Below are 23,636 nucleotides of genomic sequence, written 5' to 3' on the forward strand. Positions count from 1 at the left end.
TCTGCACTGTATCTCAGTCTTGAGGACCACTGTCCTAAGATGGGAGTGACTCCTAGCAGCATCTCCTAGAAGTTTTAAGTGGAATGTTCATTTTTAAAAAATGATGAACAGTCACGGAGAATTAATGAGAAAGATAATGAATGATCCAATTCTATAAGATACTGAACACAATCTCAGTTGAAATGCCGCCTAAGTTTTTCATGTATATTAAATTTTTGTAAAATGGATCACTGTGTAAATGTATCAGGAAACTAGTTTTTAAAGAAAAGAAATTAGGTGGCAAGTTCTTTTGTAAAGTTAAAACTCTGATTTATCTGTTTTGTAAGCACATTTTTATGTATTGAATTTTCTTAGGAGAAGGCAGATTGTATCTGGTAGTTTTATGCATTGGAAATGCTTCTGGAGAAATATTTGATTAGTTGATATGGGAGTCAAAACGTGCTACGTTGTGGAAAACGGAGAAAATTGCAATGTTTACTGGAAATGCTTTTAAAATGGAATTTGATACTTTTTCTATAGTTTAATCTATTTATTTATTTATTTATTTATTTATTTATTTATTTATCCCATGAAGGTGGTACAAAGAAGGGTAAAACCATGGTTTACTGGTAAGAATGTGAACAGTGCACTTGGGTCTCTCACTTACCATCTTTGTGACCTTGGGCAGTTCCTTCCTCCTTGGGATTTCTGTGTTTCTCAAAACTTGGAAGTAAATCTAAGTTCCTTGGTGACCTGGTTAGAATACAGATAGTCTGGGGACAGGACCTGTAGCAATAGCCTTTTGCTGGTGTCACTACTTTAGCTAAATAGTCCACTTTTAGGTTGGGCTGGAGAGAATGGCTAGCTTCTGTGTTCTGTGATCCACCTCCAGGAATATGGCAAGAGAGCAAACTGGTTTAAGGAGCTACTAAATGAGAATATCCCTGTGGTCAAGGAAGAGACTGTGCTTCTTCCTGAACAGAAGCAGGTGATACTAGAAAGTGTTTCTGTAATACTTTGTCCTTCAAGGGTCCATGGGCTAGATGCATGCGCAATTACCTTTCCAACACTATTGCAGGGCAAAAGGCTTGCAACTTCAAAATGTGAAATTGTTTCAACAAATCAATTGACAATACTGTATAATTCAATAATTTATAAAAATGACATAAATTATAATTTAACATTTAAAAAATTATTTTCAATTGGGAGATTCTAATTTGTTGACATTAAATTACCAAAGAAAAAGTAGAGAAGTGAAGATAGAAAGCAGGTAGGGTTATTAGGCTTCTTTATATATAAAGAGGTAACATGCAAATTAGGCCAGGATGCCATAATGGTCACGACCACCTCAGAAGGAGGGGCCAGGCGCAGGCCGGAGCTGGAGAGAATAACACACAGGGCAGCCCACGCCTGGCCCTGGAGCCAGAGAGAACAACATGCAGGAGGGCCGGAGTGGAGACACAAATCCGCAGGGGTCCCGGCCCCTAGCATCCCCATGGCCGTGGCACACCAGCAGTCCTGACTCTGCTTGGGAGCTGCGGAGAAAACACCTTTTCTGACCGCTCATTGGCTAAGCTTGTGGTACACTACTTGCTTGGGTAATAAGAATCCAAGAAGGTGATCTAGGGTTTTTCCACCTCATTCCTGGAGGAAAAAATGAAGGTCCACTGCTGAAGGAGCTAAGAAATTTCATTTCCTGCCCTAGACAGTTTGTCTCAGTGGATAGAGCCTCAGCCTGCAGACCAAAGGGTCCAGGTTCGATTTTGATCAAGGGCATGTACCTAGGTTGCAGGCTCCTCCCTGGCGAGGGCCCAGGTCAGGGCTCATGCAGGAGGCAACCAATCGAAGTGTTCCTCTCACTTTGATGTTTCTCTTTGTCTTTCCCTCTCTCTTCCACGTTCTCTAAAAATCAATTGAAAAATATCCTTAGGTGAGGATTAAAAAAAAAGAAAGAAAGAAAGAAACGGCATATCCTATGAAAGAGACATCTTGAAAATGCCTAAAGAAAGTTGTCATTTCATTTTTTCATGGTGAAGGGACTGGAATCTGTGTTGTGAAAACACCTTGGCGGCTGCGACAGCCAGCAGTGGCAGCAGCAGCAGGGTGATGGGGGTGGCGCCGTCCCCTGATCAGCCCGGTTGCCTCCCACAGAGGGAGGCCAGACTACAGCTTAGGCCCACTTCATGGGGAAGTGGGCCTAAGCTGTCAGTAGGACACCCCCTGAGAGTTCTCGGACTGTGAAAGGGGGCATGCTGAACTGAGGGACCCCTCCCCCCCAGTGCACAAATTTTGTGCACCAGGCCTCTAGTTGTAATATAAAAATGTAAGCTCCTGTGACTAGGGCTCTATCTGTTGTCCCTTCCCTCTCTTTCACAATATAGCATCTATACTAATACTAAGTATACTAATACCTGCTAACATTGTTTGAGTGCTTGCTGTGTATCAGACACTGTTCTAAGCACTTTACATTTACTAGTTCATTTAATTTTCACGATAATCTGTTGATATAGTACTAGTCTTACTGTTGAAAGAAGGAGGGTTGAATTATTTATCCAAGGTTAGAGAGCAGGTAAGTGACAAAGCCAAGGTTCAAACTCAGGGGATCCATAGTCTAAAACCCTTGTGCTATATCAGTTCTTGTAGCAGAATGATTTCTGCTCTGGTTTTTAGTGCTAAATCTTTCTGTGACTTGTCCAGGTAGTTCTTTTATGTCCAGGAGCCCAGTGCAACCTCACACAGAGCCCCATCCTACTGGCCTGTTCCTACACCTCACACCTTTCCTATTATACTCCCACCAACCAACCGAAACTAACATCTGTACTGCACTGATCACATTTTATTTAACTGTGACTTATTTCTTTAGTTAATCCTCTTGCCTTGGGACTTTCTTCCAACTTTTCTTGGCAAACTGTTCACTTCAAATCTGTGTGTAAACCACACATCCTGCCCCATGAGGTCCAGTGTAAAATGGAATCATTATCTCCTGCCTGTCTCTGGGCTCCTAGAGCCTTCCCACTTTACTCCCTTTCTTGCTTTGACCCACTCCATTATTTCACTGTCTATCTGCTTCTCTCTCTAGGTCTTACCTTCTGATTCCATCTTCATGCTGTCCTCCTGGACTTGAAGGTAAAAATCAATTTCCCGTATTTGCCTCTGGGTCCTTGGGGTAAATACTTCATTAAGATTTACCCCCTGAATCTTCTCTGTGCCCCTTCAGGGAAATATCCATACTAGACCCAGTTCTGGCTTATGTGGTCCCATCCAGGGGAGGGGAATAAGATGGAAATTTAGAGTCTCATTCAAAGTTGTTAAGAACTGAACCTCACCTCCTTCCTGCCCATTTACGTGAACATTTTAATAGTGGCTTCACTGTGGTTCCTTGGTTTACTTCAGGCAGAAAACAGGCTCCAGGAAGTTCAAGTTAGAGGCATGTTTCCAGTGCCTTTCAATTCACACCTATTCAAACATGCACAATGTGTCCCTGAGACTGACTCTTAATATATTCTTTTTAATTAATGGAAAGTGGAAACAATCTAACATCAGGATTTAAATGATGTTTTATTGAATTAATTTTTCCTGTAGGGATTCTCTGACAGATGGAACAAACCTGGCCTAGCAGCAGCCTTTTCTAAAACCTTTCAAGTCAGGCACTCACAAAACCTGGAAGAGGAAACTATCGACAAATTACATCCCAAGTTCCAATCTCCTTTGTTTGTTCAGGTCGTTCAGGATATCATTATCATGTTAATGGAATTCTCTTATTTCTATTTGCAGATCCTTTTGTGTGCACATTGTAATCTGATTTGAAACGAACCATTTTCATCTTTTCTGAAAGCTTAGCTCACATGCTAGAGGTGTTGAGCCAACAGATTTATTGGCTATCATGAAAGAGATACCCCTTACTTTTTCATTTCATCTGCCTCTAATTTTCTGACTTCTGTTTCTTTTCTTTTCTTTGAAACTCGATTGTAACTGATCCATGTTCTGGTGTAACAGAAGACCCTACAGGTTCCTGTAGTCAAACTAAGATAGGAAGTGAAAGCTAAAACCAGTTGCCGAGTGTTTGGGGATAAGGCAGGCAAATACATATATATATATTTTTAAATTTTTAACTGTATTTGAGTGTGTGCCTTCTCATTCCATCAAAGTAGTTAAATTGACTGTAAGGATGGTCCCAGGTTCACTGTAGAAGAACTTAATTCTTCATTTGATTTTACCCAGAGAGAACATTTTTATAGGTTGTGATTCAGGGATGATCATTTCATGCGCAAATGGTGTGTTTTAAGTAGTAAACAAATAATAACTTCCCAGACCCGAAAGAAGTTTAGGCAAGGCTCACATCCTCCGGTGGTAAATCTGGAGCCCAATTTCAAACAAGTTGACTGCGTTTCTTTATGGTGCAATATGATGATGTCGGGATGCGGAAGTTTTATCCTGTGCTAGCAATGATAAGAGGGAGCAGCAACCTTAACAAGAGTTGATCAAAAGTCCCAATCAAATCCCATGTCTGCAGTCCTGGAAAATTACAGTGCAAATAACAGATCATATGGAAATTCTTTTCAGTTCTATGTGTTTCACTAAATCAGAGAATTTTCTTGCTACTTTATTTGGTTTTCTTTCTCCCATAAGTAATTACTCTTTATTTTAAGCAACAGAATCACTTTAATTTTGCATTTTTTCATCTTTATATAGATCTTGGCAAAGATTAATCCATTCAGAATATTCTGGGTACTTGGCTCCTGTGTTTCAGGATTGTAAATGGAGACAGCAGGCAGCTTGCCTTTCTCCTGCCTCCTAGGTTTATTTGAATGTAAATTATGTAACAACAGTGTCTCCTTGCACAGCCTCAGTCCTTACTATAGACAGAGAGAACTCTGCTCACTCAGAGTTGCTGCACATCCACCAATAAACTCACTACTGCTCTATTGGGGCTTAGGAAATTCTGATGCTGTGAGAAAAAAAAGTCAATAAAAAATTCATCCATGGCTAATTCCTCCTCTTGTCCGTTTTTGCTGATCTCCCCATGTCTCTCCTTTCTCAGCTTGCAGTCTCTTATTCCCTCTCATTCTTTCCTTAATTGATCCCCTTTTTGTTTTTCCTTAAAAAAATCTTTTCTGTATATGTTCTCTCCCTTTTAGGTTAGTGTTTCTTCTCTTTGGGCCCCAATCCCCATCCCTCATCCCCCAGTTTGTCTACCCCTTTCTCTTAAAAAGGAGCAGAGATGCTTTTATTGTTGTGGTCTGGTGTGAACTGGATCGATTTTAGACTTCACTTACAATCAGCTCCCATGCCCCTCTCCTCTCCAACAAGCAGATGAATCTGCCACCATCAGTGCAATCTGTGTCCTTTGTATGTGCATGCACATGTTCTAAGGCGGGTGTGTGTGCATGTGCATGTGCATATGCATGCTGAGAATAAGAAGCAAGGAAGGAAAGGAGCATGAGGTTGATCACATCTCAAGGGCACCAAGTACATGGTCAGACTCCTTGGGGTAGTTACTGGCCCTAGTCCAACATGTTTATTTTGCTTTTGTGGTAAAAGGCAAGAGTAAGACACTACAACCTTTTCTCTGCTTTACTCCCCCTGCCCCCCGCCTTTTTTTCTGTCTTATTGCTCCTAAATAAGCCATTGAGATGTTTCACCAAAAAACACAGGCTGAGCCTTTGGGTAATGCCTTGGTTTCTATACTTTGGAAGGTGCTAGAGGTGAGAGGATTGGGTGATTTACCTCCTTGGACATCACACTCAATGGCTTTAACCCCTGAGGTGCTCTTTGCTTTTTGGTTGGCAGTCCAACCCTGTACAACTCATCATTTCTTTTCCATTTCCTCCTTCACCCCAATATTTCTCTTTTTCACATACACATAGTTTCACTCTACCAGTATGTCCATAAATATAGAACTTTAGAATTTGAAGACAAAAGTAGGGATAATTTGGAGATGAGGATATTGATTTATGTAAAGGTGAGATGATTAAGATCATTCAGGACATTGATAATAATTATAGGGACTATATTTTCCAGTTCAAAACTGAAACCCATAATCTGACAGTAATAATTACAATAAGCACAGCAAAGACAGCAACAATAACAATAATAATCACTGCTGTTAATTGGTTATCCGTATTTCCAGGCATTGTACAAGATACTTTGCATCTTATTAGATCCTCCTAGCAATCTACTGCATGCCAGGTTATTATTTTATAGATAATGGAGGTTCAGACAAAAATCTACTTCATAATAATAATAATAGGGCAAAGCAAGGTTGTAAATCCTAGTCTCTTTAAGAGTCTCATGCTCTACCGACTGAGCTAGCCGGGTGCCCCAATCCTAGTCTCTTTAATTCAGAACTTTTGCCCTACACTGTGGGGTACTGGAGCCATCTTATACTGGTTCATGAGAGCTGATTATTGACATCTCTTTCCAACTCAGTGTTCAGACATCATGTTAGTAGCTTGATATCAGCCATGGTGAAAGTATTTACATCATGTGAATTGGCACAGGCTACAGACCAGGGCACGATTTTTATTTTCTGGAGAACTGAGAGTTGTTAAACATTCACCAATACATCCCTGCCTAATTGTATTTTCATAATATTGTTCTTTGAACAATAGGATGGGATTTTTAAACATCAGGACTCTACTAGAAAATCTGGATCATCTGATCACTATCATGTTGGTGGGAAGACCTAAATTAAGATTTAGTGGATGTCTACATACTCCTGACTTAGTTTTATTTTTTCTACCCCTTGCTGGAATTTATTTTGTTATAATTTTAAATCTACCAGCTCTGTGTTAGACAAGGAGCATTTGGTTGAAGGGACAGAAACCCATTCAATGCATGTAAGCTGATAAGGGAAAATACATTGGGAAGATACAGGAACACTGGGGAAATCCACTCCACCCAACTCCACAGCAGGAGTGCAGCCTCCTGTGGGAGTGGGACATGGACTGGGAAGGTAGTCCTGAACTCCATTACTTCTGAACATTCTGGTTTTGTGTCATTGCCTCTCTCTCTGTGACAATGTCTGTAGACCAGCCTTTCCTGCTTCAGTGGCAGCACAGCCAACTCCCGGATTCATCTGGATTCTTGTTGCTAGCAGACACAACTAGACTCAACGTTTTTGACTCTCATTTTCCAGGAGAGTAACACTTCCCAGCCTAAGATGGATCAGTTGTCCAATAAGCACGGGCAGGTGAAACAGAACAGTGCATAAGAAAGGCTGTGGAAAGAGAGGGTTCTCTAGGAAGAGAAGAAAGGAGTGGTGAGGAAAGGCTCTTCTTCATCGTTAGTACATTGACTTGGGAGGGCGAGGATACCAAACAAAGAGAGAGACTAGATTGTAAGCAATCTGAGGTGAGAATCTGGGTTTTACTTATGTCTAACTATCTGATACATTTCGCTATAGTTGGCATTTAATAGAAAATAAGATTTGAAAGGGAAGAAGTGGATCTGTGGACAAGAATACATTTTTTCAAACTAAATGAAAAAGTCTTTCAGTAAGAAAAATGGAAGAGTAGGAAATAGTTCATTAAAAAAAAACAACCATTCTGGTTACCAATGAGATCTGCATGGATCTATGGAGGTTATCAAGGGACTTATGATGTAATTTCCAACATTCAGATATAACATTCTATTGGGAGTCCAATTCAACATAAATTTTTACTGTTTTCAAACTCCCTTCCACTTGCTTCATCCCCTTACAAGTTTATGACTAAAAACAGAATCAGCCTAAGAATAATCATTTTATAAAATTGCATGCAAATAGAAGAAATCATACCCAAATTGAGGAAAATAACCATGTTTTTCCTAGTCAATTTTTAGGAAATTGCTTTTAAAATAAATGCTATACCATCCCTACTTTTTTGTGGTTAATGAGGAGCAAAATATGTGCCCTCAGGAGCACGAGCTCAAGAGTTTACATGATCAATGTAATTGGAAAAACTTCTTATCCTGCATACTGGACGGAAAATCTAAGAAAAGATTTTATTTGTATTGTTAGAATGTTACTGCCTAAAGCCTTCACATGGCCAGGAAAGTATTGTTAAGATTAAAAATAATTGCCCAAAATCCAATCTAAATTTTCCAAGATTTCAGGGAAAATTATGGTTTAGTCTTAGGGTTTGAATTTATTTTATCCTTTTTAGTATCTATATTTATTATTAATAATTTATATTCAAAATGCAATAAATATAATAGTATCAACTATTAATTTTTGGAGAACTGATTATCCACATTGAGATTTAGTCATAACACATCTTGCTTTAGACGTCCATGTAACATAACCTTTCCTGCTTGAGCAACTCCTCTAGTGACATTATCACCATCTCAGTAAGTTTATTCTTACAGGGAATTGCAGCCTGCAAGGAACTGGAGGAGTATGTTCTGGTTGACTTGTTTTACGATATAATAAAACAATCAATTACTCTAGTTTTTCTAATTTCTCTTTCCCTTTCTCTCTCTTCCTTGTGTTCCCCACCTTTCCCTTGCCAGGTGTGAGACAGATGGCCATGCAGTAGAGAATAATTAAGGGCCTCTTCACTCCACTGGGTGCTTTTCTTCTCTCTCACTTGTGTTGTTGCATTTACCCAGACCTCAAAGGGGATCAAGGAGAATTGTGTGGTAAAGGTAGGTGGGACCATACACTGGACTGAGTTGTGCCAACTGTACACTGGAATAAGCATGCCAGTTGTCAAAATGCTGAAGTACTTTTGTACGTGTTGATAAATTGTCATTGTTTTGAGCCCTTTAACACTTAATCACTTCCCTCATCCAGCCTGTGGCGTCCAGTGTCCCAACTCAGGGATATCCCGGGTCTCCCCACAACCAGTGAGATTGCTACCTGGCCCAGAAAAGGGCTGTAGGCTTTATTTTACTGCTTTTAAACCACTCTTATTGTTTGTTTTTATCCTATGTGCAACTCAACCTAATCCTTATATATTTTAGAAAAGTGGTCAAACGTATAACTCAAATAATATGTGTGGTTGTTCTAGTATTAAGTTTAGTTCCTCTTCTTAAAGGAACTGAAGAAATACTTGGCCTCGCCCTAAGTAAAATATATCTGCCCAGGCCCGTTTCAGATCATCTCTTTCTTATGCTGTGGTTCATTATTTCAGTTAGGGTGCTTGTCATTGCAAGAGATCGAAAACCCAATTCAAATTTTTCTGCTTCATGTAATTAATCACCTACAAAGGAAAGGCTTGAGGTGTGGCTTTATCCAGGACTCCCAGGATGCCATCCTGATGTAGATTCTCTTTCTCTGTTCTTGGCCTTACTTCCTCAAGCATGGCTTTGTAATAAGACCCCACCTGTTCTCAGATTCACTACAGCCTCTCTCTCTTTGTGATCTCCAGAGAGAAAGAAAGCAGAAACAGTCTTCTAATGTTCCCAAGTCAGTGTCTTAGATCCTTGAGTCTTTTTGGACCTCATTGACTTGATATGGATCTGGCGTCCATCCTTGAACAAATCACTGTGGCCAGAGGAATGAAGTATGCTGGTTTGGTTAACCTAAGTCACATGCTCTACTCCCACATCTGGGGTTAGACAGGCTCTACTGAAAATACACAGACTAGGGTGGGGGAGAGAAGATCCTCAACTGAAGGAAATTCTCACTTATCACTTCAGGATAGTAGATGCTGACAGGAATGTGCCCGACTGCCATTGATTTACTTCTTTATTCCATATTATTTATGTTCCATCTCCAAATGGACAATTCTTTGTATTGGTAGTTTCACTCTTATAGAATTTTCAGTCTCTCATGACCATTCAGAATTTAGACCTTAATTGCAAAACGTCATAGACTATGTTTCGATGTTCTTAATTGGCTACTGTGCAGATTGCAGTGTCAGACCTGAGACAGCCAAAATATAAGTTGCGTGGGGCAGACACCTTGCCTATCTGCTTCTCTGTTTTGTCCCCAATATCTATTGGGTGCTCAACAAATAGTTATTGACAAAATAGAGGTTTCTTCTCCTTCAGCACAGTTTCTCATTCTCCGGGGATGCAGCTGCCATGCGTGTCCTCTGTCTCAGCTGTTCTGGAAGGCAATGGTAGGACGAGTTTCACAAACAGCCTTGATCTCTGGTAGGAAAACACGCTTCCAGAAAGGTGTATTTGAAAAGTTCTCACTTTACAGGGACTGACTCTATTTCTGACTCTATTTCTTGCATCTCAGAAATAACAAATATTCCTTTTATTGGTAGGTCCTCTGGCGTTTCCTACTTTAACTCACTATCTGTAGGAAAAATAGTTTTGAAGTGGCACTCACTGATGGTTTTCTAGACTTGAGGGCAGGAAGAAGATGGGATCTTGCATCTCTAAATGTATTGTCAGTAAATATTACTATTTATAAATAGGATTTTTCATGTGTCAGTCTTATTGTTGTATGTAATTTTCTTCCTTGTAGCAATTATAGAGCAATGAAGGAGTTCTGGAGGAAGCCTGTTGTTTTCATCCATAGGCTGGGAATTCATGGGGGTTTCTTTGAGTTCTGACTATGTGAGCCCTGCAGTTTTCAACCCCAGAATGAGCCACAAAGTGGCACACTCCAAGGTCTCTTTTTTTGATTAGCAGCATCCCTTATGTGCACATGGTACACCATGATTCACACGACATGCATTTACCACTGCGCTGGTTTCTTTGATCTTTGTAACAGCCTTGGGAGGTAACCAGGGTCAGGAATTTTTTAACCTGCTCATTTCGCCAATAAATAAACTGAGATTCAGACAGAAGTGACACAATTTGTTGGAACTCTGCAGCTAAAGGTGTGCAGAACTTCATCCAACTCCAGTTTCTAGACTCCTAGCCTAGCAGATTTCCCATAGCATCAAACGTGAGTGTCTTATTTATAGACTTGATTCTAAGCTCCTGAAAGAGGGTCCTGTTGATTTTCACTCTGAAGCCCTTATGGCATCACACTGAGCTGTCTGTGTATCTACACTGGGGTCTCAACTGCCAAACTGGGATTGGAGCAGCAGGAAGGGCCAGGGAGGTTCTGCTTGGTCCCTGAGAAGACAACTTGCTGCTTCTCCATCCATCAAAGACCACTTGGTGCTTCTCCATCAGGTACTGCTGTTCAAAGCTTTTGCACTCATCATCTTCCAGGTCTGATCATAACCCTGTGCACTCTTCCAAAGAAGGAAGATTCTTTTTTATTTTTAAGTTTATTTTTTATTGTTGACATTATTACAGATGCCCTATATTTTCCCCCAACTCTCCCCTCCACCAGCCCCCACCCCACCCCAGGCCTTCACCATGGGTGTGCCTATGGGCTATGCACATATGCGTATAAGTCCTTTGGTCTCTTCCCTCTCCCCTTCCTTCTCCTCTAAGATCATCAGTCTGTTCAGTGCATCCATGCCTCTAGACCTATTTTATTCACCAGTTTATTTTGTTCATTAGATTCTACATATAAGTGAGATCATATGATATCTGTCTTTCTCTGACTGGCTTATTTCACTTAGTATGATATTCTCCAAGTCCCTCCATGCTGTCACAAAAGATAAGATTTCCTTCTTTTTTGTGGCCGAGTAGTATTCCATTTTGTAAATGTATCACAGTTTTATTATCCACTTATCTACTGATGGGCACTTGGGCTGTTTCCGGATTTGAATTATTGTCAATACCACTACTATGAACATAGTGGCGCATATATACTTTTCTGATTGGTGTTTTGGGGTTCTTAGGATATATTCCCAGAAGTGGGATTGCTGTGTCAAAAGGCAACTTCATTTTTAATTTTTTGAGGAAACTCCATACTGTTTTCCACAGTGGCTGTACCAGTCTGCATTTCCACCAGCAGTGTACTAGGGTTCCCTTTTCTCCACATCTTCACTTGTTTGATTTATTGATGGTAGCCATTCTGGCAATGCAGCATCCCTTATGTGCACATGGTACACATAAGGTTATCAGAAGGTTTATACAACCTTTTAGGTCTACCCCTTTTATCATCTGAGGCCCATTTGGATGAGAGGAATGTTTGTCTATGCATTCTTATACCCTATGGCCAAATAGGATGCCCAGCTTACTGCCATCCAGGGAGATAAGTTGATTCATTTATTTTTAAATTTTCACTATAGTGTGCAAGTATATATACATTACTAAAAATTTAGAAAGTTGGTTTTATTTTTCTTTGTATATATTTGTCAGAGTTGTAATAAACATGCATGCATATTTGTATGAGACATTTTTCATTTAATTTTATTTTATAAGCATTTTATATATTTCTATGCAATCAGGATTGAGTACCTAACATGTGATAAGTACTCATCTGGGCTGTTTTTAATGGTCTATTCAATAAATGAACTATAATTTACTCAACCATTTATCTATAGAGTTACATGTTTCCCCAATTTTTCCACTATTATAAATGGAAGTCCAATGAATATATTTGGGTAAACAGCTTTCTCTACATTTTCTTAGGATAGATTTCAATAAGTGGAATAACTGGGTCAAAGAGCATGAATATTTTGATGGTCATTAGTACTTACTGCTAAATTGCTTTTCAGAAAGGCTGTTTAACTTTATAATGCTATCAGTATTGTAGAAAAATATCAATGTCACTGGACTCTCACCAGCATCTGATTTTTTTTCATTTTAAAAAACACTGAGGCAAAAAAAGGGGGGTATTGTGATTTTTTAAAAACTCGCATTTTCTGTTTAACTTGAGAAAGATGAACATTTTTTTCAAATATGTTTTCTAGTTTGTTTGTGAGTTGTCTGTTTTCTTTTAGAACACTGGATTTATAAGTTGTGTCATTGCAGGTTAAATAACGACAGCAGCCAAGTTCTTGTAGGGGACACGCCCTCCCATGCTACAGCTTTGCTTCCTTCCCTTGTCCTCACCCTGTGCAGGCTAACAGGACAGTCGCACTGCTGCACCAGACTATTTCCAGAAGATGTTAATGGTCTGCTTTCCCTTTGCTTTGACAAAGCAACTGTGAAGGATCCAGGATGCCAGCATGCAGGAAAAAAACCCACGGTAGCAGGAAATTACTCTAATAGGGTGAAAATTAAGAAACGACCCATGGCACAGCCTGTTTCCAGGATACAAGTGGTACTTTCACGCCTTCACAATTATTCTCTTAGAATCAATTTGCTGGTTCTTTGGGGGGGGGGGGGGGAAATATTAGATTTGAACCTGAAGGGGGTTAAAGAGAAAAGGATAAATGCTTGAAACATATTAAATTCTGTTTAATAAAGAAATTATTTTCATCGTCTCCATTGAGTAGAAAATGCAACTCTTAAAAATGTTTTTTCTCAGTCTTTTCTATTTTGGGCAAAAACAAAGCATCTCATTTTGGGTTATACATTTTTGGACTCAGGTAGAGGATTAGACACCTACAGCAGAAAAAGACTAAAGGCTTTTTATTCTTCATTTGCATAAAATACTAGGAATGGCAAGCCACTGACAGGTGATGGTGTTGGGAGCCACTAGGTTGCTGGCCTGGAGGTGGGAGGTGGAGTGGAGGGTGCTAAATAGCTGCTGAATCAGCGTTTGAGGGGCAGGCATGTTTGCATCCACCTGCTTCTGTGCCAGGGGTTCAGAGCTTGAGTTTCTTCATGCTTTCCTTCCTCATCACTTTCTCAAATCTCTATCATACGACTTATATAGAAAGAGCCATTCAGATGTCTCTATTTCATCTACCTCTTTTGCTTTGGGTTTGTAAGTCTTGAATTGACCGGGGAATCTGGCAAGCACTGAAAAATGTATTATTCTTTTGTATGGAAAATATTCAATATTTCTTTGTTTATTATTTCATTTATTCTCTGCACAGTCAGTTTATTTCAGCACATAGTAACTCTGAGGAGTTAAAAATGCAAGTATCTTTAAAAATAATCTCCACCCTGGTATATGCTGGGGAACCTACAACTGAGGTACATGCCCTTTACCAGGGAATCGAACCTGCAAACCTTCAGTCTGCAGGGCAAAAAATGGAAGTATTTTTCCTTTCATTTCAAAGGGTAAGATCTGCATTTGGTTGACGAAATGTATAGATATCTGATGGAGAACAGTAGGACAGAGATAGTAGATACTAGATGGTGAGGTCTTTGAGGCAGGGCATGCCTTGCTTATCTTGTGACTCTACATTCTTGGCACAGAGAGGATGAACAATGCCTGGAGATGACCAATACCTGGTGACTGAGCTGAATTAAGTACAGGAAGGGCAGCTTCTTTGTTTTTATTCCCTGAAACTCCCCTCTGAGGATAAGTGGACAGCTATTAGTGTATTCAGTAGACCCAATTTGATTTTATTAAATTCATAGAAATTCAGCCCATTCATAGTGTCACTGATTTCAGAGTTTGAAAGATCTTGGATTTCAACTCCTCTAAACTTACCCTCTATGATTGTCAGTACTGAACTTAAAAAATAGTTTTAAAGTTCAGAAACAATGGGTAAAACTAACAAAATAGGATTTAATAGGGATTCATTGAACATTCTGTGAATGATTTTTTAAAATACATCCTGAGTAAAAAGCTAGTTGAGAATGAGATTGAAAATATGCATCAGAACTAGCCCTTGATGTCTGTTTGTTTTTAAGAAGTAATAGAGGTAGAAGTAAAATCTGGCTTCAGTGTTACAAAGAAAAAATTAATTCTACTAATTCCTTCATTTATTCAGGTACTCAATAATATGATGCACTCCTTGACAATGTAAACTAAGCATATAATATAACATGCACAGTAATGATGGAGAAGATCTGCCCAAATAGAAGAGAACCAGGGGCTATATAGTCAACCAATCCTACGAGGATGCTTCCAGTGATGGATGGCTCCTTGCCTCCCAGAGGGAGCCCTACATTTTAAAACAGCTCCCTAAAAATCTCATTAAATATTAAGTTTAATACTCTGGTCCTAATTCTACCATGTGAAAAGCTATAGAAAAATTATAATTTCTTTGCACACAATAATCCTACCCATAATTGTCTGAAGTCCCTGCTTATCTTTTAAAACTTAATTTGAACACCAGCTCCTCTGTGAAGCTCCCCAGCAGTTGTTTCTTTGCCTTTATTACTCCACGCACGGAGTCCTAAAACTTACTCTGTATTAGAACATCCCAGGGAACAATTAAAAATACAGATTCTAGAACTACACTCAAGAATATTGATAAAGCTCCCCAGAAAACCCTGAGGCAGTTCGTTCATTTGTTAAGTACTGTAAAGGGGAGAGGAACATGCATTTATGGAGCACTTACTATGTGCATTAATGATTCCTTCTTTAGTTATCATATTCATGTGTTTTTATTGTTCTTTAAATATCTCCATCATTACCTATTGAATTGCAAATTAACTATCTCCTCATCTATATTCCCCACCATACTGAAAAGTTTTAATTCATTTTTGTTGTTGTTGCTTTTGTTTTGTTAATCTTCACCTGAAGATATTTTTTCATTGATTTTTAGGGAAAGTGGAAGAAAGGGGGGAGAGACAGAGAGAGAAACATTGATGTGAGAGAGACATATCAGTTGGTTGTCTCCCACTTGTGTCCCTACCAGGGCCTGGACTGAACCTGCTACCAAGGTTCATGCCTGTGACTGGAATCAAACCCTGGGACCCTTCAGTCCACGGGATAATGTTCTACCCACTGAGCCAAACCAGCTAGGGCTAATTCAATTTTTATATTCCCAAGGATTGAGGGAAGTGCCTGATTGTCCAATGAATGAATGAGGGCAAAAGGCTTAGCAGTAACATTTGTTCGTACTTTAAGATAGGAAAATTAAAACAAGATTTTTAGAACAGTGGTGGAGTCAAAATTTGAAAATTGGAGTCAAAGTAGATAGGAGTGAGTGTTGTCTGAGTTTGGAGTAAAGCACTTGTGGTGGTAGAGAAGGAGAGGGAGCATGGATTTGAGTGCACAGGTTGGCCAACCAAGAAGGTGATTGGAGCCGTTTCTAGAGAACATGTTCGTTTGCCTCTGTGAGTAGAGGCCATGTCCTATCTCTGTACCCTTAACCCTGAGCACAGTCTGATATATGTAAGAAGGCTCTCAACACATGTTTGAGGAATGAATGAATGAATGAATGAATGAATCACTGTCTGACACTTCTTGACAACAACAAAATCCATCTGCCCAGATGTAACTAGATCAGAGAAGCTAGGGCTCAGCGGTCATCTGTCTCTGTCCCCTCCAACCCTGCCAGGAATGGGGCGTGGACTGCATGGCTGTTATGGGCCCTGTGCAGCAGGACCTGAGGGAATAGCATTACCCCAGGTGTTGGGAAACTTGGCTAGCACAGAGTAACCACCAAATAATGGCGGAGGCCCAAGCTTTCTCCTTTGTAAAGAGAGGGAATTTGCCTATATATTCTATTAACTTCCTAGTACCACCACAATTTATTTAGAGTCTCTGATATCAGCGTCTGGACCAGGATAAAGAGGAGGATTTGTTTAATGAATGGGGTGTGGGGGTAGATCTGAGAGACAGAGAGAGGAGGGAGGAAGAGAGAGGAAGAGAGAGAAAGAGATAGAGATTGGAATTGGCAGGGAATTAGTAAGGTATTGGCTAATGTGTCTGATAGTCTCATATTGCAGCCGCAGGAGTGAAGAGTATTCAAAAACTCTTCTCTCTCCCCTCATTCAAGTAGATGGAGTCAGGGCAGAAGGTGGATTGGTCAAGAAAATCAGGTCTTTTTGAGATCTTTAAATCTTCTTTATCATCTGATGGTCATCAGATCAATAATGATTCACCAAAGATTTAATTGAAGGGACAGCGAAGCCATTCATTTCAGGGACTTGCTTTGAATGGTTTGAAACAGTTACCACCTAATGGCTCTGCTATATTCCTGGAGCTCTGAATGGCTGTTTAATATTCTAGCTGCGTACAGACAGTGAGAGCTCCCAACAGAAAAGGGAATTAACTGTTTGGTGTGTTTTAATGAGTGAGCAAAGATCATGTGAATCGATTATCAATTTGGCCAACTTTCTTGCAGGGCTTGTGTAGCAGAATTAAACGCAAACAGACTGCATGTTTACCAAAGAGGAATGCACCTTGGAGTGGCTATTAGGTTCTCAGGAATGGGATTTCTGTGATGCACTGGAGCTTTTTCTCCCCTTCTCTTATTTCTGTCAAGAACATATGTTGGAAATGGAGGTGGAAATCACTTAAAAATATGATTAGATACAGGACTAGCACACAGAGGGCCTGTTCCTGTACTAGGTACAGTTGAGACCATCCCAGTATCTTTCTGTTCGTTCAGAGGTCACCACCAGAGTCCCCAGGGACATTTGAGGATGACACTGTCTGTACTGACACTGTGTGGTGTGCATGTACTTAAATTTTAAAAGTGGTCTATTTACTTCATGGACTTGCTTGAGAAAGAATGGCAGAGACATGGCACCAAAAGCTTAATAGATCTGATTTTACCTCCAGGATGTTCAGATTGATAATAATTGGAAAGTGGGACTTAGAATGGGCTGTGATTCTAGTTCTTCCTTCCTCTTCCTCGTCTGCCTTTTGTGTCCTCATTCTTTGCTTTCTAAGGAAAGCACAGCTGTTTATATACTCATGGCTGGTGAATAGCATTCCTCTGTCTGAGTAGGCAACTTGGAGAAAGAGACAACTGGACCTGTGAAAAAGAAAGGGAACAAACCCCTGGCCAACCACTTGCCTGAACCAACAGGATTAGACTCCCCTCTGTTCCCGTCTTTACTTGGGGACATCTCTGTTCTGGCACCCAACACAGGTATGCATTGCCGTCTCCATTATTTGCTACTCAGTCATTGCTGCTGCATGACTGAATGAATAACCTGTCATGAGCTATGAAGTGATACACATTCATTTTTTTATTTTCAACCTTTCCTGGTATTCATAAATTTCTGGTTTCTGTTGTTAAGCACTGGGTTTCAGTAGACTGTCCAGTTGAATTTTAAAAGTCCAGAGATCTTGTCCGGCCAGTGTGGTTCAGTGGTTGAGCATTGACGTATGAATCAGGAGGTCATGGTTCAATTCCCAGTCAGGGCACATGACCGGGTTGCAGGCTCGATCCCTGGTACAGGGTGTGCGGGAGGCAGCCCATCAATGATTCTCTCTCATCATTGATGTTTCTCTTTCTCTCTCTCTCTCTTCCTTTCTCCCCAAATTCAATAAAAATATGGTTTTTTAGAAAGTCCAGAGACCTAGTGGTTTATTTCAGTATTAATTAGATCAAATAAACAGGAAGGACAGAGATTTACTGAGCCCAGGAGGAGAAGCTGATCTTCATACAACATGATAATTGAAGTGACAGTGAATGTCACGTTCTTTAAATCTTCAAGAAGTAAGTACAGATGACCCCAAGCAGCAAATTCATAGCAAAGTGACAAAAGTTCAAATAAAGGTTTGGAAAAAATGTAGAGAAAGAACTGTGGGTTTTTTACTGATTAGGATACAGTGGAAGTCCTTGCAGGGCTGGCTCTGGACAATGGAAAGGGTCAGAGTTTGACAGTTTCTGTTCCCTGTTGGCATCTCAGGTCTCCCAGGTCACGAGTGCTCAGAGGGCTTGGGGCTCCTATTTCCTGCCTCTTTCCCACCGTGCATGTCAGAACTCACCAGACTTCTGTTTGCCTGCCCAGGGACTGCATGGTTGACCAAGTAACTTGTATTCAATGAATTAAATTATAGTAAGACTTGAAGGTTTGGTATTTTAGTTTCTAGGGTCATTTGCATTTTAACTGGGTATGCATGCACTCTTGGTTTAGCTCAAAGAATAAATTACTGATGCTTGAATTCCCAAACAGACAGGAAGGTGAAGCAGATATTTTTCTCAGGTTTATGTTCCAATGTCAGACCTCAAACCCTGTGATTGGACATAGCACATTGCTCTGCTTTCCTCCTTCCTCTTCTGTTGCTTCTTCTCTATCCTTTTCTTCTTCCACCTCTTTCTTGTCTTCCTTCTAGTTCTTTGTTCTTCAAATGCTTCTCTTTAAAGGTCTGTAGACCCCAGAGTCAGAAGTTGCACTGGACATTGTTTTATGGTTAAAGGAAAGCTTTCACCAAAGTGTCCTTGGCCTTAAATTGTACTGGAAAATGGGGTAGTTGTGAGTGAGTTGGCAGGAGGAAATGAGACTGAATGTTTTGGGATTTGGATTGGGCCCTTGTCAATCACCACCACCTTTGCCCCTTGGTGAGCTAAAAATACTGCTGGACTTTTCTGCTCCCTAACACAGAGGGTTATTATGTGGAGGATTTGGATCACAGTTCCTCTCCTCTATGGAAGACAGAGTCAGAAGAATAGGTTAAATGCAGCAGTCAACAAAAGGAAAACCTTGTGATAGTGATATTATAAGTGGTAGTATAATAGCATTACCATTTCAGTCGCTATTTACAAAGAGTCACCTTCACTATCCTTGGTTAGATAAGATAATGACTAGAAGACAAAGGCCTTGGTTGGACTTGGGAAACTTAAGAGACCCAGGATATTTCAATGATGTTATTATTCTTTTTTAAAAAACATATATTTTATTGATTTTTACAGAGAGGAAGGGAGAGGGATAGAGAGTTAGAAACATCTATGAGAGAGAAACATCAATCAGCTGCCTCCTGCACATCCCCTACCGGGGGTGTGCCCACATCCAAGGTACATGCCCTTGACCGGAATTGAACCTGGGACCTTTTAGTCCACAGGCCGATGCTCTATCCACTGAGCCAAACCGGTTATGGCTCAATGATGTTATTATTCTGGTAACCAGTGGATGGCGTACTCTAGAGCTATAATGTTCTAGAGCTATAGAAGCCACTAGCCACAGTGGTTGCTGAGTATCTGAAATGCAGCTAGCCCAGACCAAAATGTATTGTAAGTGTAAAATACACACTGGGTTTTGAAGGCTTTGTTAAAAAAAAATTCAAGTATATTATTTTATAAAATATGGATTATAATATACTAGAGGCCTGAAGCATGAAATTCATGCAAGGAACTTGGCCCTTGCAGCCCCGGCTTCATCTGAAAGGTTGTCCAGAAGAATGTCAAGAAAGTCATTTGGCTGTCTGGTCTAAATAGCATATTATGCTTTTATTATTATAGACTAGTGACCCGGTGCACAAAATTCATGCACATTAAAAGGGGATTAATTAGAGGAAATATTTTAATATTGCTATTTGCCCTTTCTCTATAGTAGAAGTGTCAAGAGATGAAAGAAAATTAGTAAAATGTATATGAAAATCTTCCTCCTGTCAGAGTTTGGGGTGTGCCAAGGGACCCAGTAAAGTCCCTGCCCACCCACAGTGCCTCAAAATTGCACGAGACCCAGACCCAACTGGCCCCACCCCCATTGGGCGAGATCCAGACCTGGCCAGCCCCACCCTTGTCAAACCCCACAGGGCGGGGGGCACAGCCTCAGGTCCCCCTGTGCACCCTGGGCAGGGGTGCGGCCTGAGGTCCCCCAGCCCAGCACTGGGGCAGGAAGCATGCCTTGAGGTCCCCTGTCAAACCTTGCTGGGAGGGGGGTGCAGCCTGAGGTCGCCCGGCCCAGTGCCTGGATGGGGGGCATGATGTGAGGTCCCTTGGCCCGGTGCCAGGGCTTGGGTCATGGCCTGAGGTCCCCCAGCCCAGGCCGGGGTGGGGGGCAAGCCTTGAGGCCCCCCATCAAGCCCCTTTGGGCAGGGGGTGCAGCCTCATGTCCCCGAGCCCAGTGCTGGGAGGGGGGTACAGCCTCAGGTCTCCTGTCAAGCACCACCTGGTGGGGGGCACAGCCTCAGGTCCTTTGGCCCAGTGCCAGGGTGGGGGGTGTGGCCTGAGGTCCCCAGTCAAGCCCTGCCAGGTGGGGGGCACAGCCTGAGGGCCCCAGTCAAGCCCTACTGAGCAGGAGGTGCAGCCTCAGGTCCCTGCTGATTGCTCATTAAGGCTCATTAGGGGAACTCAACCTCCGCTGTGGGTGCAGCCATCTTATGTTACGGAACCCCCCCCCCCTCTTCTGTGGGCATCGCCATCTTTGTGATGGTGTGATGGTCAATTTGCATATTCCCTCTTTATTAGATAAGGTAATTTTCATAATATTTTTGACATGTTGGATTAAATAAAATATATTGTTATAATTATTTTTGTTTATTTTTTTCAATGTAGTTACTAGACACTTATAATTACACATGTGGCTCACATTTGTGGCTGTGGCTGGCATTACAATACTGGTACAGATCACATATATTTTCAATGTACAGACTTTTTTTAAACATTGAAAAAACACTAAGACATATTTTCTATTCATCTGTTTTGCTGGATGAGTTTCATCATAACCCCCAAAGTTTGCTTTGTTATCTTCAAGGGCTCTGGTGATGGGCCTCTTGGGTGTCACTTTTTGGAAATCTTTTGAGACACAGCACCTCTTAGCTGTTTGTTTTGGGATGTGCTCAGGAGAATTCAGTGGGGTTCTCTACCTTATAGAGAGTGGCATGGAAATTTTAAAGGACAGGGTTTTGCTTGTGGATAAATTTTTTTTTCTGAAGAGAACATCTTATTTTGCATACTATAAAAAATTATATCTTTAATGAAAATGACAAGAGTTCCTTAGATTACCAGAGAAGGATGAGAAAATCTCACCTTGAGATGATTCCGGCCCTCATTTCTATTCAGGATTTCTTCTTTGCTATAGGTCATTCAAATTATTACCTGCCTACATAGCCAATTAGGCCACAAGAGCTATGCCATAATCTCTGCATATTACTTAAGATAGGATTTGGCTGTAAGTAATAATAAAAGCCAGCAAATAGGGACTTTAAAGAGGTAGTAGCTTCCTTTCTCCGTATGAAATGTGGTGGTATCAGGTAGTGGCTTTGTTTCACTGTGTCCTCAGGTACCTAGGCTCCTTCTAAACTCTACTCCAGCTTCATCTCTAGGGAGGCTCGTTCTCTCATGCTCCTAGATGACATCCTCCACATTCCAGCAGGTGGGAAAGGAAGAAAAGAGAAGAGGGGCAGAGTATGTGTAAGAGCTACTTCTAAAATCTGAAAAACTGCCACACTACAATTCCACTGATACCTTATTAGCCAGCCTTTAGTCAGAGTGGCTAAATTTTCTGTGACTATGACAGAAAGATAGAATGGATATTGTGGGATAATTAGTAGTCTTTGCAGATTGTGTTGTGACATAATATAGGCACTAGAGGCTCAGTGCACGAAATTTCGTGCACTGGTGGTGGGTCTCTCAGCCCGGCCTGCACCCTCTTGCAGTCCAGGACCCCTCAGAGGATGTCCACCTGCTAGCTTAGGCCTGCTCCTCCCAGGGATCGGGCCTAAGCTGGCAGTCGGACATCCCTCCCGCAATCTAGGACCCCTCACTCCTTACCACTCGCTTGCAGCGGAGGCGGAAAAGGCTCCTGCCACTGCCGCTGCACTTGCCAGCCATGATCCTGGCTTCTGGCTGAGTGGTACTCCCCCTGTGGGAGTGTACTGACCACCAGGGGGCAGGTCCTGTGTTAAGCGTCTGCCCCCTGGTGGTCAGTGAGCATCATAGCAACTGGTCATTCCACTGTTAGGTTTATTTGCATGTTAGGGTTTTAGTATATGGGATTACTTGGTTATATATTATATATGACTACAGGCCCAGTGCCTGAAATTGTGTACAGGTGGGGTCCCCTGGGTGGCCTGCGGAGATTGGGCCCCAGCTCGCGAACCCAGCCTTGCAGCCTGAAGCCCCGCCTTGGCCTGGCACTACCCCTTCACCTGCTTTACCATCCCACCTGCGGGGTGATCGATTGGGGCCAAGATCCCACCCAGCTCTCTCAGTGCCTGGGAACTGAGTGGCGGCCGTCCCTCGCCACTGCCACTAGTCACCATCTGCAGGGCGATTGGTGGGGCGATCGGGCTCCCACTTGCACCTGCCTTGGCCTAGTGCCACCTGCTCACCTGTTCCACCATTTCCCCATGGTCCTGCTCTCATTGGGGCCCACCTCTTCTGCTGCTTGTTGCCAGTGCCATGTCGCTGATGCCCGCCATGTTCTACACCACCCCCTGGTGGTCAGTGCACGTCATAGTGAGCAGTTGAACTCCCGGTCTCCTAGTCGAATGACCACCCGAGGGGACAATTTGAATATTAGGCTTTTATTATCTACACTAATAAAAGAGAAAAATGGTAATTGGCGTACGGCGATACCTTTTTCATTGGCTAATCAGGGCTATATGCAAATTAACTGCCAACTAAGATTGGCAGTTAACTGTCAACTAAGATTGGCAGTTAACTGCCAACAAGATGGCGGCTAATATGCATATGTAGGCACAATGCAGGGAGGCGAAAGGGAAAGCAGGAAGAAGCCCCCTGCCACTGACAGTGATCGGAAACCCAGGGGGGAGCTAAGAGCTGGGGGGCAGGGCAAAGGCGGCCCTGGGGCCGCCTTTGCCCTGCCCCCCAGCCATGATCGGAGAATCAGGCGCCTTTGCTGCCCTGGCCAGTGATAGCAGGAAGTAGGGGTGGAGCCAGCGATGGGAGCTGGGCACGGTCGAAGCTGGCAGTCCCAGGAGCTAGGGGGTCCCTTGCCTGGGCCTAAAGCGAAGCTCACGATCGCGGCGCCCCCCGCTGCCACTGCAGGTCCCAGCTGCCCGGGCCGGATGCCTAGGCCAGAGGCGTTAGGCCTGGGCAGGGGCGGAGCCTGCAACCGCGGGGAGCTGGGGGTCCCCTGCCCAGGCCTGACACCTCTGCCGGAGGCCTCAGGCCTGGTCAAGGGGCCGATCCGGTGATTGGTGATCAGAGGGTGAT

This window comes from Myotis nattereri, assembly GCF_964212035.1.
Source record: "Myotis nattereri genome assembly, chromosome: 3".
NCBI lineage: Eukaryota > Metazoa > Chordata > Mammalia > Chiroptera > Vespertilionidae > Myotis > Myotis nattereri.